At 50.5% G+C, this 14,680-nt stretch overlaps 1 pseudogene; it reads left to right on the top strand.

Moving 5' to 3' along the window:
- Positions 1–1,592: 1,592 nt before the first annotated feature.
- On the top strand, positions 1,593–8,155 carry LOC119087320 (annotated as a pseudogene).
- Positions 8,156–14,680: the final 6,525 nt, after the last annotated feature.

The following is a 14,680-nucleotide window of genomic DNA, read 5'->3' as shown; positions in this document are numbered from 1 at the left end:
CACATCCTGCACCAACAGACATCCCAACACACCCAAAGAAACATGCTCTTCTGGGGGTCCAGTGGGCCTTCCCCAGCCTGGCCCTGCTACCTTTTCAGGGTTCCCAGGACCCAGAAAAGTGGGCCTACCTCCCAGCCTCAGCTGGAAGCTCTGGCTGCTGTGGGGCAGTATGCACATTGCACATTTAGCAATTGGGTGTGCAAACAGCCTCAGCCTAGATCAAAGCCCTGCACACTGCTGCAGAAAGGCTGCGGCTGGGGGACAAATTAGACTCACACATGAGATGCGGCCTCGGGGTCAGGCTGGGGATGTTTAGAACCCTGTTAGGAGATGAACCGCGACCCAGGCAGTCCTGTGACGGGAGGAGTAAGAAATGACTGGAGCATGGCAGGCTTTTCATGGTGAAACCAGAACATTAATTAGTTGGCATTTTGTCCTTACTCCAGCGCTTCGGTGTGTCTCGGAGGAAGAATGCGGTCAGTTGTCAAACTTTTCAAAAAATTTGTGTGTGTGTGTGTGTGTGTGTGTGTGTGTGTGTGTGTGTGTGTGTGTTTGCACGTGTGCTGCACGCTACATTGGGTTCTCTCTTTCTGCCATGTGAGTCCCAGGGATTGAACTAAGGTCATCAGGCTTGGTGGCAACTGCCTGTACACACTGAGCCACCTCACCTTCGTCCCCTTTCTGGACGCTTCTCCAGTCTCATTCTTGATGATGAGTAGAACTTTCTAGCCTGCCCAGCCAGGAGCCACCATAGCAATCTGCACCCCAGGGAGACGACTGCCGTCCAGGCTCTGGGCAAAGGACCTGTGGATGCTCCAGTCACAGCTGCCCAACAAGCCTGGGACCAAGAAGAATGAAAGGCTGTGAGGAGCCAGAGAGAGCATGCTGGCCCTGGTCACAGACAGCCACTGAGTCTTCAGGCCAAGGGCCCACCCACAGCCCAACTGTCCCGTACCCAGGCTGCATCCCACCCTCCAGGGTGTGGCAATGGCCTGTGCCTATCATTGTAGCCGAGCCCAGTGTTCCAGGAATGCCAGGAGAGGCAGCCAACTCTCAACTTTCCAAAGCACCTTGGGCCTCACAGAAGCCTCCTGGCCACTGGACCCCTCTTCTGGGTTAGGCCAGCTCCCTCTGGGACTCTGGGCTTCTTCCCCAGGAAGGGGCTCCTGCACCCATGACTGCTGCCCACTGGCTATGATAAAATGGCATTTAAGGCCTTAATACTACTTGGCCACCTTGACCCTCTAGACAAGCCAAAGTCACAGTGAGCAGAGTGAAAGGACTCTGAGAGAACTCCCTTCCCTGTGCAGCCAGTGTCACAGCTAGGGAGTGACAGATGATCTCAGCCCTGTGCTGGAAGCCTGTCAGTTCCCACCCGGCAGGAGACCATGGTCACTGACATGGTCTAATGAGCAAAGCAGCTGGAACTAAGGGACACCATGCAGGCTTGTGGCAGTCACCTGGCCACCTGCCGCTCCATAGCTCCTGAGGGGAAGGAAGTGCATGTTGGGAAAGCTGATTGATGTGGCCACCTGTGTGGGGGCCACAGGCCCCCAAGGGCACTGACATCCTAATCCCAGGAACCCACGAGCATGGTGCCTTACAGGAGCCAGACTCAGGTGAGAACCCCAAGAACAGAGACATGGCCCTGGGTTATTCAAGTGGCCACAGCAGGGTCCTCACTTGATAGAGACAGAAGATTGGAGTTCAAGGAGATGGAATAGCAACAATGTGGGGGATGGGCGAGAGATGGGATTGTCTTAGTTAGGGTTCTATCGAGGTGAAGAGACACCATGACCACAGCAACTCATACGAAGAAAACATTTGAGGTGGCAGCTTACAATTTCAGAGGTTCAGTCCATTGTCATCATGGCGGGGAGCATGGTGGCATGCAGGCAGACATGGTGCTGGCTACATCTTGACCAGAAGGCAGCAGGAAGTTGACTGTTCACCACACTGAGGGAAGGTTGGGCAAAAGAGACCTCAAAGTCCGCCCCACCCCAGTTACAAGCTTCCTTCAACAAAGCCACACCTCCCAATAATGTCACTCTCTTTGGGGGCCATTTTTTTGCAAATCACCACAGGTATTGAAATATGCAGCCCTACAGGCTTTGAAAGTGGAAGAGGCTGTGAGCCAAGGAAAACAGGCCTCTAGAAACCTCTAGAACAGAAGTTCTCAACCTGTGGGTCACGTCCCCTTTTAGGGCCACCTAAAACCATTGGAAAACACAGATATTTACATTATGATTCATAACAATAGCGAAATTACAGTTCTGAGGTAGCATCAAAATAATTTCATGGTTGGGGGGTCACCACAGCATAAGGTATTAAAGGGTCACAGCATTAGGAAGTTTGAGAACCACTACTCTAGAAGCTGGAAAAGATAAGAAGGCCACTTCCCACCTTCCCAAAAGGAATACAGCCCTGCTGACCCCATCTTGGGCTTTGACCTCCAGGCTACAAGACAGCCAGTTTGTGTTGTTTTAAGCTGGTGGCAGCTCATCACTGTCACGGCAGGCACTGTGTCTGTGGGTCCTGTAAGCTCACATCTCAAAAGCAAAGGATTCTCAAATCTTCTCCTCTAGCCCCAGGGTTGCTAGTATATGGGTGTAGGAGACCAGCTCCGACCCATCGAAGGGTTCTTGGAGGGAGGAGAGAGGAATGAGGAAGTATTGGATAGAAATATAAACGTAGATGGAGAGAAAGACAGAGACACAGGACAGCTTCGGGAGGGCCCTGGGTCAACACCCAGTCATCCAGAGTTTTATTCTAATGGGACTTTTATACACTGCCAAGGGACGAGGCAAAAGACCTCCCCCTTTCAAGATGAAAGCACAATGTACAGCCAAGTGTAGACTCTTCAAAACGCATGGTAAACACTCCCCTGGCCAAATCATCCTATTATGTAGCCCTGATGGGTAAGGCAAGCTCAGACTTTCTGACCTTGAGTAAGGCCTTACTAGGGAGCCTCTGTGGGCCCCACACATAGGGTGACTAAATAGACATGGAGATAAAAGGACACAGACACATGTGTGTGTGAGCACACATGATAGGAAGTGGCCCATGGTGAGCACACATGATAGGAAGTGACCCATGGTGAGCACACATGATAGGAAGTGAGCCATGGTGAGCACACATGATAGGAAGTGACCCACGGTGAGCACACATGATAGGAAGTGGCCCAAGGTGAGCACACATGATAGGAAGTGGCCCGTGGACATGAGCCACAGGCTTGAGCCCAAGAGCTGTCTGCAGCTGTCTGCATGGCCCATTGCTCCATCTTTCCCTGGCTTCAAAAAGAGTATCTGGACTCAGCCCAGAGTCATTCTGAACTTGCACTTAGCCTGGTTCTTCCTAGAATAGCTTCTTAACAACAGCGATAACAAGGAGAATTTATTGAGCTATTTCTGTGAACCAGACTGGGTCCTTGACATCTGACATGGGCTCTCCCTCCCTCTCTCTCTCCCCCACCTCTCTCTGATGTTGGGGACAGAATCTAGGTGGCCTCTTCCCCTAAACCCTGTTCTCAGCCCCTTGTCTCATTCTTAAAGCCTCAGTGCTGGGCAGATCCATCCATGTCTGTTATATATCGATGGCTGATTTTTACAAAGACCGTTTCTCATATAGACGGAGTTCAGCTCTGTTCCCTCCTCACAGCTGGTGCCTGTAGTGGGTCAGGGTTCACTAGGTATTTGTTAAAAAGGAGGTGCCTGGTGGGAGGTAGGACAGCTACCTTGCTGTTGTTGATAGAGTTGGGAAAGGCTATAAATGCAGGGTTGAGCTCTGAGGAGGCAGGTTTCGGGTCAGAAGGAGGAGGCCATAGGGAGGAGACTGATGGAGTTGGAAACTGAAGGAACTCTACTCTGGCCTCAGCATGAAGGTGATGGGACAGCAAGACGGATGACGGAGGACACTGTGAGACTCAGGCCAGAGCCCTGTGTGCCTCCTGGGGCTGCTGGACCAACAGTCACGCCCTGGGTGGCTTTAGACATTGGACATCTATGGTTCTAGAACCAGAGCCCTTGATTAAGGTGCATCAGAACCCAACCCTCCCAGGACTTCGGAGCAGCCCCTGCTTGCCTCTCAGCTGTCCTGGGCTCCCGGTCGATCACTCTAGATTCAGCCATCTCCACGTAGCCTCCAACCTGCGCTTCCCTGGCTCCAGACCCCAGTCCTTGCCCAAATCTACCTACAAAGACCCCTTTTCCAGCTAGATCATGTGTTCAGGCACACAGGGCTAGGGCTTGGAGATATCTTTGCTAGGTACACTCTTCAGCACACTATGAACACCCCTACACACACACACACACACACACACACACACACACACACACACACATACACACACACACACAAAGGTTTGTTGGGGGATATTCAATCACACTGTGAACCCCGAGTTTGCATTTGTATTAATTAAATAAAATTAACCTTGGGTCAGGAGGCTGAACTAGCAACTAGTTGACAGAAAATAATCATAGAGCATCAGAGGGCATCTGGAAGAGATAGAGAAATGCATGGGAAGTAGTAGGGAGAATCTGGAATGGTGAGGCATTTTTTTTTTTTTTTTTTTTGGTGGAACAAAATGCTTTCTTTCAAAAATGCCAGCAAGAAGAGAAGGTCAGCTAGGTGCTACTCAACCTCTCTGAGCTAGCAGGTTTTCACCCCGGCCTTTGAGTCTCAAGTTTTTTGTTTGTTTGTTTGGTTTGGTTTTTCGAGACAGGGTTTCTCTGTGTAGCTTTGCGCCTTTCCTGGAACTCACTCTGTAGACCAGGCTGGCCTCAAACTCACAGAGATCCGCCTGCCTCTGCCTCCCGAGTGCTGGGATTAAAGGCGTGCGCCACCACCGCCCGGCTGAGTCTCCAGTTTTATTTATACATAGAATGATAGAGATTTAGTTAGAGCTGCCTTTAGTGGCAGTGACAGAGCCAGTGCCTGCAGGAACAGAATTCCCACCAAGCTCCAGCCTGAGTGGCTGGGCCACTGCCAGAGAAGCAGGCCAGTAACTGTGGAGTCACAATTTTGGCTGAAATAGCAGCAGATTAAGTTGCAGCCACTGTGCCAAAGTTAAAACAACAAAGGTTTATTTCTTTTTTCTTTTTCCTCTTCAAGACGGGTTTCTCTGTATAGACCTAGCTACAGTGTCCTGGAACTCGCTCTGTAGACCAGGTTAGCCTCAAACTCAGAGATCCACCTAACCTGTCTCTGCCTTCCTTCTAGTGCTGGGATTAAAAGTGTGCACCACCACTGCCTGGCTTCACACTAGGTTTCTAAAACTAATTTCTGCTCATCCACAGTGAAGGACCCTGGGAAGTCACCCATGGTCACCACAATGGAACAAATAAAGCTAACAATGAATGGAGGGTGTGATGGTTTGAATAAGAATGGCCCCCATAGGCTCGTATATTTGAATGCCTAGTCATCAGGGGGTGGTACCATTTAAAGGGATTAGAAGGATTAGGAGGTCGGCTTTGTTGTAGTGTTACTGCAGTTGGGCTTTGAGGTCCAGTGTCTCGCTCTCTGCTTGGGATCAGGAAGCAGCTCTCAGCTACTGTTCCAGCACCATGCTTCCTGACATGATGATAATGGACTGACCCTCTGAACTGTAAGCAAGACCCCAGTGAAATGCTTTCTGAGAGTTACTGTAGTCATGGTGTCTCTCCACAGCCATAGAGTGACTAAGACAGAGGCCACCAGCTTTAGGGATGTCAATCACCTCATTAACTGCTTCTCCCAGCCTCAGGTGACATGCTGGACCACAGGCCATAAGGAAGGCAAGTCAAGGTCCCAGAGGTATGTGTCCCTCACAAGAACTGTGTTTCAGTTGGTGGGTTCCTCGGCCAATACAAGGACCCCAAAATGAAGCCCTCTAAGGGAGTTAGAGTATATGCACACAGTTACTTTGGGGTTAGGAAGCACCCCCCTCGGGGTGCTGGTCTCAGCTGTCTTTTCTTACCCCCTCCATGCCCTCCTCTGATTCTCTCTAGAGCTCTGCTCATCACCAGTACACCCCCACATAGACAACTCTCACTTTGGGGCCTTCCTCCGCATGCTGGAGCATTGTGCCTCAGCTGAGGGGAGCCCCAACCAGTCCTAACGGCTTCCTAAGTCAGTCCTCATGTTTTCCCTGCCAGGGCTGGATTTAGACTCCCAGCTTCTCTCTCTTCTTTGGAAGGAAATCCATGCATTATGGATGAAGGCTATTTCTTATTCAACAGCCAAGAATCACTCTTCCATCAAAATCTGCTCCTTTTCCACACCCCCAGAAATCAAAGCTTGTCTGTGAACTCTCATTTCCTGGCCTGCAACCCTGAAGAGCCAGCTAGAGAAGACGACTCCCCAGAGGCATGAAACACAGCCAGGCACGTCCATGGAGACACACTTGGTGCTCCCTCTTTTTATCTTTTTTCCACCCATTCTTTCATTCAGAGTATGTGTGCATGGATGTGTGTGTGTGTGCATGGATGTGTGTGTGTGTGTGTGTGTGTGCGCGCACACATGAGCATGCACACCCATGCACACATCATCATCATCAAGGGTCTTCCTCAGTTATTCCCCATTGTATTTTTGGAGGCAGGATCACAGAACCCAAAGATCACCAATTTAGTCAGACTAGCAGGTCAGTAACCCCAGAGATCCTTCTGTCTCCACATTCACAGTACTGGAATTACAGGCACACCCAGTTTTTTATACAGGTTCTGGGGACTCTAACTCAGGTCTTAATGCTTACATGCAAGGCACTTCATAAACGAGACTGTAGCATGAATCTTAGAGAGTCTTATTAATAAAATCAAACCCAGGGCCAGTTATTGGGGTGAAATGCTGGATGGTCAGAGAGACAGAACAGGCCACAGCTAACCTTACCTGCCCAACTTCTCATCTGGTCTTGTTTCCTCAGACTGGAAGCCTCTGTGTCCTCATATCCGAATGGCTCTCAGCTGAACTGTGCTGCTCAAAACCTGAAAGCTTAACCAGCCAAATGCTTAACCAGCCAAATGCTTCTAGTTTCTGGTCCTCATGCCTTATATACCTTTCTGCTTTCTACCACCACTCCCTGGGATTAAAGGCTGGCTTTCTGGGATTAAAGGCGTGAGTCACCATGCTTGGCTGTATCCTTGAACACATGGATTTCTGCCTCTGGAATGCTAGGATTAAAGGCGTGTGCTACCACTGCCTATCCTCATGTTTAATATTGTGGCTGTTCTGTCTCTGACCCCAGATAAGTTTATTAGGGTACACAATATTTTGGGGAACACAATACCACCACACGAGACCATCTCCCCAGCCCTAGGGAACTGATGGTTTAAAGCTTGCATTCTACTTCTTCTTTGGGACAACACCAAACAGTGGGTGATGATGGTACAGCAGAAGGACCCGCAGGACCTGGGGGCCCAGGCTTAGGAGGTGGCAGCTTCTACTGAGCATTCAGCAGGTCAGAGTCATGGCCAAGGCTGCGGGGCTCATGGGGGTAAAGCTGAAGACAAGGAGTGGAATCTCGTCACCATGCTGGGCCACCTGGTCCAGGATAAGAACATCAAGTCCTTGGAGGAGATCCACCTGTTCTCCCTACCCATGAAGGAATTTGAGATCATTGAGTTTTTTCCCCTGGGAGTATCCCCAAGGGAAGAAGTTCTAAAGCTCATTCCAGTGCAGAAGCAGACTCGGGCTGGCCAGGGGACCAGGTCCAAGGCTTTTGTCACTATTGGGGACTACAACAGACAGGTTGGTCTTGCTGTTAAGTCCTCCAAGGAGGCAGCCACTACCATCCGAGAGGCCACCCTCTTGGCCAAGCTTCCCATCATCCTTGTGTGGAGAGGCTACTGGGGGAACAAGACTGGTAAGGCCTACACTTCTTCCATGCAAGGTGACAGGCTGCTGTGGCTCCGTGCTGGTAGATTGTGTCCCTGCCCCTAGAGACACTGGCATCATCTCTGCTCCTGTGCCCAAGAAGCTACTGATGGTGGCCGGCATTGATGACTGCTACACGTCAGCCAGGGGCTGCACTGCCACCCTGGGCAACTTTGCCAAGGTCACCTTTGATGCCATCTCCAAGACCTACAGCCACTTGACCCCTGACCTCTGGAAAGAGACTGTGTTCAAAACCCACATGAAAGTCACCATTCAGAAGACCCAGGCTCCCATTGAGGATGCCACATAAGGAGTTTGATAAATAAATAAATAAAGAGAATTAAGTCTGTAAAATTTTTTTTAAAGTTAGCTTTCCAGCCTTCCTCATGGAGACATTGTAACAGGGCCCCAGACCTTAGGAGGCCCTCAGACCTTAGCACAACTGACTCCATGATGGAACTGTCATTCAGCCTGTGAAACTCAGCACATAGCACCACCAGTCAGAATGAAAACAAAGACCTAATCTATCTAGGTCCATATAGTTCTGGGAAAGTCTCTAAATGCACTGACCTTGCTTTCTGGCTTCTGTAGTTCTGCTTCTGGCTAACTGTTCTTGTTAACTGAAGTGTGTCAGCCCAGAACATGGTTTTGTGCTTAATAGTTCACCCTGAGAAAGGCTTGGGCCTACACTGGGACCCTGAGCACCCAGTGCAGTTGCCAGCTGGCTAATAAAGATTTCTTTGCCTTAAACCCAGGTCCGAGTAGTCTTCTCTGGCAGATGCCCCCAATATGAAGACAAGAAAGCAAACGTTAATGGCTGCACCACAGATTTTTCCTGGTGTGGCAAAGACTCTCGATGCTGATCCTGTTGATTGACAGGTACTGAGCAATAACCTGCCAACACACTGTGCTGTGTCTTCTGAATGTGGTCTTCTACTGACTCCCTGATGGGAGATGTGATGTGGCTAGCTCCACTTTATCAGAGAGAGAATTGGTGCACAGAGAGGTAAAGGGATTTGTCCAAAGTCACACAGCTGGTGTGCACTGGAGCTGGGACTTGTAGCTAAAGGCTCTTAACCAACATCCGTTACTGCCTCTGTTAAAACGCTAAGATATATCAGCAGCAGTTAGATAGAAATGTGCGTAAAGTGCTATGTAGGCATTAAGCCGTATATAAGCCATGGGGTGGATCTCTGTCCACTGACAAGGGAAGATCTCAATACACAGTATTTGGGAGATCCTCCATATCTGTATGAAACTCTGATGATTTTTCTTACCAGAGAAGAAAAGAATAAAATCAGAACATGGTGCTGATTAAATGTCAATCATGTTATGGTCTCCTCATATTTCCAACAGACATCTACACACACACTGCCACTCATGGAGTGTACAATTCTCACAGAGTTCTCCGGTCAAGCCTCTCCCTAAAGCCTGGCCGCTTGCTGTTCAATGTCATGGTTAAGAAAGAGGCCATGAAATGGCAGTCAGTAAAACGCTCACCTTGAAACCAGGAGAACCTGAGTTCAAACCGCAGAAGCCATGTTTACAAAGAAAGCTCAGTGTGGTTGCACACACTAGTAATGCACCAGCTGGACAGGCAGAGGTGGACAGAAGTGGGTAGAGGTGGGCAGAGGTGGACAGAAGTGGGTAGAGGTGGGCAGAGGTGAGCAGAGGTGGGCAAAGGCGGGCAGAGGCAGGCAGAGGTGAGCAGAGGTGAGCAGAGTGGGCAGAGGCGGGTAGAAGTGAGCAGAGGTGGGCAGAGGTGAGCAGAGGTGAGCAGAGGTAGGCAGAGGTGAGCAGAGGTGAGCAGAGTGGGCAGAGTGGGCAGAGGTGGGTAGAAGTGAGCAGAGGTGGGCAGAGGCAGGCAGAGGCGAGCAGAGGTGGGCAGAGGCAGGCAGAGGTGGGCAGAGGCAGGCAGAGGTGGGCAGAGGCAGGCAGAAGCAGCAGAGGTGGCAGAGGTGGACAGAGGTGAGTAGAGGTGAGTAGAGGTGGGCAGAGGCAGCAGAGGTGGGCAGAGCAGCAGAGGTGGGCAGAGCAGCAGAGGTGGGCAGAGCAGCAGAGATGGACAGAGGTGAGTAGAGGTGAGCAGAGGTGGGCAGATCTTTGGGACTTGCTAGACAGCTAGCCTAAGTTCTAGGCCGAATAAGAGACATTACCTTAAAAAAAAAAATCAAGGTAGATAGGGTCTGAGGAATGAGACTCATGATTGCTTTCTGGCCTCCACAAGCACACACACACACACACACACACACACACACACACACACACACACACACAAACATGTATGTACACACAAATACACACATTCAAAGAGAAATGGGAAGGCCAGAAAGAGCTGGGACTACGGCTCAATTAATAGCTCGTCTAGGATGCACAAAGCCCTGGGTTCCCATCCCAGCCCATGAACTGAATGAGGAGCATGCCTACAATCCCAGCACCCAGGAGGTGGAGGCAGGAGGATCAGAAATTCAAGGTCATTCTTGGTGATACAGTGAGTTTGAAAGCAACCTGGGATATGGGAGACTATCTCAAAAAGGGATGGAGAAGGAGCGGGAGGGAGGGAAGGAGGGAGGGAAAGAAAAGAAATAGTTCTATCCACAAAATCTATCTAACTTGGTCGCCAATGTGACTCTTGCCTGTTACTATAGCCTCTACTTCTTCCCAGGGGATAGAAATGACCCTCCCTCCTACAGCTTGCTTTGGGGCATATGAGTGAGGAGTTGATGTTTTAGAGAGAGAGGAGAGAGAATTGATTAGAACCCCAATGGCTTTGTTATGGCTCCTCCTGACATCTGGAAACCTCTGCACCTTCGGTGACACTCCTGATCTCGGCGAGGTCACCGTACAGCACAGTCACACTTGGTGAAAGAAAGTTGCAAATGTCTGACGTGTCTACCATGGTGTGCCTGCTCAGCATAGGTGCTTATCAGACTATGGCAAAGTCACACTACCCTGTCCCTGTCACACTGCCTACTGTGATGACGTGTGTACTCCGTGACATTCAGACCATCATGTTAGAAACTTTCTATTCACGTCATTTCCACTTGCAGATGAAATGCCACTATTTTTATGTAAATGTGGTCCACCAAGCATTTGGGGCATAAACTAAAAAACGTTATTCATTGGACGCAAATGTCTTGTATTTTTATTTGTGAAACCTGTGGTCTTAGGTACAATGTTATTTTACTGAGCCATCGAGAACTAGAGGCATATGGTATGATCTTATAATTGAGGCAGCACAGGGGACAGGGAAACCAGAGAGCTTTGGAACACTGTAGCCTCTGTGAAGCCTGGGAACGAACAGGAAAGTTGGAAGTGCCTGGGATTGAAAACGAGGAACACAGCAGCCTTAAATTCAAGGGACAAATGAGCCCTTGCTACTGAGAAATGAACGAAACGAGGGCTTTGGAGGAAAACAGATCTTCAAGGGGCGAGGATAAATTACCCAGGCTCAGAGCCCGGGGGTGGGGGGCAGAATATGATGGCAGAGAGGGTGCCCTGCCTGCCATTGTCCCTCATCTTCCAGAGTCAGGCGGCAGGCAGCGGTGCTCAGCAGCGCCACCTGCAGGAGGGACCACACACTTCCACACCATCCATCATTCTCACTGATCCTGATTGATCCAGATTGAGCAGGTGACCAGGAATGAGTCATCTGCCTTTGACTGACTGACTGAAGCCCAAGCATTCCTGTACCCTAAGGACCCTACAATGCAAGTTTCTCCTTTTCTAGTAGCTTCCATACCACCTACCTATCTGTTGTGATTTTCTAAAATTCATTACATTTTTACTTATTGCACACATACACATGCTTGCCACAGCATTCCTGTGGAGGTCAGAAGGAAATGTTTGAGAGTTTGTTCTTCCACCATGTGGGTCCCAGGGACTGAACTCAGGCCATCAGACTTGGCAGCAAGTACCCCTACCCACTGAGGCGTATTGCCTGCCCAATGCATTTTACTTATTAATACCCGGCCCCAACTCCTAACAGGGTACTCCACGGGGACAGGAACCATTGTTTTGTTGCTTGAGATGGGGTCTCACTATATTCGCTAGGTCAGCCTTGAACTCACGGTATCTCCCAGGCTGGCCGCAAATGCACAAACCTCCTGCCTTGCCTGACCGTATGCTCGGACCACAGGTATGCACTGCCATGCCCAGCTCCCGGCAGGGAGTTCCGTGAGACCTGCTCATGGCTTCATCTCCTAAATCAAGAACAATCTCTCCTATGTGAAAATCTTGGCTAACTGTGTGAGCATTTGAGCAAGAGAGCGGCTTCCACTGGCACCCTTGAGGGAGGGGTGTGCCCGCTATTCTCCTGTCCCTGGTCGGAATTCCAGCCTGACAGTACCGGGTATGTGGTCTACAGACAAAGACACCCCAACCAATAGGGCACAATGGGATGGCATGTACCCAGCTCACTGCCACAGGGACTACTGACGCCTGTCATCGGGGAAAAGGGAGAGTGGAACACACCCAGTTCAAGCCACGGCTCCCTGGGCTCCCGATACAAGACACCAGCATGCAGTCAACGGGGCAGCTCAGAGACCGCCATGCCCGCTCAGAGGAAAGGGTGCTGGGTTCTGTAGGGATTGGGCAGCAGGAAAATTGCCCAAGTATGACCTGGGTGACGAGCGTATGGACAAACAGACAAAGTGGGTGATGGCGTTCCCAGCAGAGGGCAGAAACCAGGACCAATGCCTGGGAGGGTGAGCGGCCATAACCCGTCCAGACACAGGCTGTCACCTTTCTCGTCAATACAACAAAATACATGACAATACGCTTCAGGAAAGATTGCAATGTGAGGGCACAGCCCCTCGTGCTAGAAAAGAGGTGAGGTAGCAGGAGCTCCGGCAGCCACGTGGCATACAGAGTCAGGAAGCAGAGAGATGAATGCAGTGCTCGGCGCCCATTCTCCATTTCTCCATTCCCCCCTTTTCCTTCCGTCCCCAGCCCAAAGTGCTGCCGTATTCAGAGCGAGTCTTCCCTCCTCAGCTGAACCTCTCTGGTATCCCCTCAGCAGCGCCCAGAGGTGTCTCCTGGGTGGTTCCTAACCCAGTCAGAACCATCACAAGCAAGTAGTTGTGAAATGGATTGCCGGGGCTTTGAGAGGGAGGTAAGGGACACTGGTAGGTGAGGACAGCTCCAGAAGGTATGTCCTGGGGCAGCTGAGACTGGGTTTGAGGAGCAAGTGGCCCTGGGTCACCTCTCCACACCTTGTTTGGGAGCCCCCACGGCCTAGGCGTCTGCAGGCTCTGGGTCCCCAGTCATGGCCCATGAGGTATCCAGCTCCTTCCACTGCCTCTTGTTTCCAAATCCATCCTCGTCAAACCACTTCAACCTCCTCTCAGATGTGCGTGAGAGACGTAAGCTTCAAGGCCCACGGCAAACCTCGGTCAGGCAGGAGCAACCATCCCACCTATGATCCAAGAAAAAAGTCTGCTGTTCACAGAGCAGCTTGAGTCCAAGCCAGAACAAAAGCCCTGGGAACAACTTATATTCAGTCCCCTGAAGAAAAAAAAAAAAGACCAAAATGGCCCAGGGTGGGCCGGGGGGGGTCACATGACAGCCCTACCCAAAAGCATCTTTTGTCCTTTTAAAAGTGCACTTTTCGGTGCACATTCTGGGGACAATTGGCCTGGCTCCCGAAGCCCACTCTAATTGTATGTAATTTTTATAACTACAGTAATTAGGAATTGCTAAGCCTTCTAATAGAAACGGAATTGAACCTTTATGAGAAGCAAAGGCTCGGGAGGAAAGAGCACTGTGCTTTTGAATGTGTGGACCTCACACCTCACTTCCAGAGATGAACTTCTGGAACCCAGAGGTGGCCTCAGAAACCAGCCCCCTTGGTGGTCACCAGAGCAAAAGCCTTAATCAGCTCCCCCTCACCTGAGAAATCCAAACTTAGAGAACAGAAAGGACATGTGGTCACTGCTGACTCAGAGGCCACTTTATACCTTTTGGGGGACTTAAAGTTTAAATTTTTCCACACAAAAATAGGGATTTTTCTTTCTGGCCAGGCATGGTGGCGCATGCTGTTAAGCTCAGCTCTAGAGAGGCAAAGGCAGGCAGATTGCTGTGAGCTAGAGGCCAGCCTGGTCTACACACAAGTTTGAGGGCTACACGGTGAGACCCTTTCTAAGAAACAGTCTTTCAGCCTCTTGGGAAGCCTCAGAGGTCTTGTACTCCCGGCTGATAACTGGGGGCCGACATCATGCCAGTCCTGCCCGACTACCGAACAGTCTTGAATGGAGGATTGAGGACTGAGAAATAACAGACAGAAAAAAAGAGACACAGACGACATAAAAGAAAAAGACAGAGACACAGAATAGCGTCGGGAGGGCTCTGAGTCAGTACTACAGTCTCCCCGAGTTTATTTCTCAGGGCCTTTTTGTACCCAAAGCAGGGGAGGTAAAAGACCTCCCCCTCTCAAGGACACCATGGCTCAAGGTGCAAACAAGTGTAAACACCTCCTTAGTACTCAAGACATCTGGTAACCACGCCTTTGGCCAAACGTCCTGTTATCCAGCCTTAAAGAGCAAAGAGAAGCTTGAACTCTCTGACCTTGAGTCGAGACGGAATCGAGTCACAAACTGGAGTCCTTTGTGGGCTCCCACGGTATCACAGGCCCACAGTACCCCTAGCTGAGGCCCAGGATCCCAGCTGGCCGCAGCCTCGCCTCTTGTTTCTTACCCCTCCTTTTGGCAGCGTTGCGGGGCAGAGCCTGGCACATACTCCCCAAGCACTCTACCCCTGAGCTGCGTCTGTCCTCTTCTCCTCTGAAACAGGCTCCATCCACGTTGCCCTGCTGTCTGGACAGACCGGTGAGCTCTCC

This window comes from Peromyscus leucopus, chromosome 1 (assembly GCF_004664715.2).
Source record: "Peromyscus leucopus breed LL Stock chromosome 1, UCI_PerLeu_2.1, whole genome shotgun sequence".
NCBI lineage: Eukaryota > Metazoa > Chordata > Mammalia > Rodentia > Cricetidae > Peromyscus > Peromyscus leucopus.
Note: the sequence above shows the minus strand (reverse complement) of the source record. Positions and strands in the feature narration are given on the sequence as shown.